At 43.4% G+C, this 868-nt stretch overlaps 1 non-coding gene across 1 annotated transcript; it reads right to left on the reverse strand.

Moving 5' to 3' along the window:
• Positions 1-451: 451 nt before the first annotated feature.
• On the reverse strand, positions 452-558 carry LOC131923015 (U6 spliceosomal RNA). Its single transcript, XR_009382472.1, has one exon. It is a non-coding gene; the product is annotated as a U6 spliceosomal RNA (small nuclear RNA).
• Between the last annotated feature and the right edge of the window lie 310 nt (positions 559-868).

Consider the following 868-nt stretch of genomic DNA (forward strand, 5'->3'; position numbering starts at 1 on the left):
AATGCACCTCCTAATACTGTGTATGCTTTAAAATATTCTCTAATTTTCCTCTAAACATTATTTCATTAATTATATTTCAAGTGAAATATTTTTTAAAAATAAAGAAGGAAGATGAGCTGGGTGGTGGTGGCACACGCCTTTAATCCCAGCACTAGGGAGATAGAGGCAGGTGGATCTCTGTGAGTTCGAGGACAGCCAAGGCTTCACAGAGGACCCCTGTCTTGGAAAAAAAAATTTATTTATTGTGTATACAATGTCCTGTCTGCATGTATGTCTGCAGGCCAGAAGAGGGCACCAGGACTCATTACAGACGGTTGTGAGCCACCATGTGGTGGCTGGGAATTGAACTCAGGACCTCTGGAAGAGCAGCCAGTGCTCTTAACCTCTGAGCCATCTCTCCAGCCCCAATGTCACTGATATTCCTGCTGGTAGCCATTCTGACTGGGGTGAGATAAAATCTCTTTCTTTCTCTCTTTCTTTCTCTCTTTCTAAGTATGGGCCATGCTTATCTTCGCTGTATTGTTCCAATTCAAGTCCATGTGCTTCTGAATCAAGCACTGAGATGAATCCTAAAGTGGTCTTAATCTTCATTTTCCTAATAGATAAGGATGGTAAACACTTTTAAGTGTCTCCTGAGGAGGCAGAGGCAGGTGGATCTCTGTGACTTCAAGGCCAGCCTGAAGGGAGCAGACAAAAGCACCTGGCCTGAGTACTGCCATTTTGACTTCAGACTCCATTTTACCTGTAGGATGAACTAAAGTTCAGGTTCCCAGGCCCCAGAGGAGCTGAGGACTTTCCAATGGCTGATCAACCTCCTCCTTAAACCATAGAAATAGTTGCTATCCATCTTTAGTTCTCTGAAACATTA

Source organism: Peromyscus eremicus, chromosome 12 (assembly GCF_949786415.1).
Source record: "Peromyscus eremicus chromosome 12, PerEre_H2_v1, whole genome shotgun sequence".
Lineage (NCBI taxonomy): Eukaryota > Metazoa > Chordata > Mammalia > Rodentia > Cricetidae > Peromyscus > Peromyscus eremicus.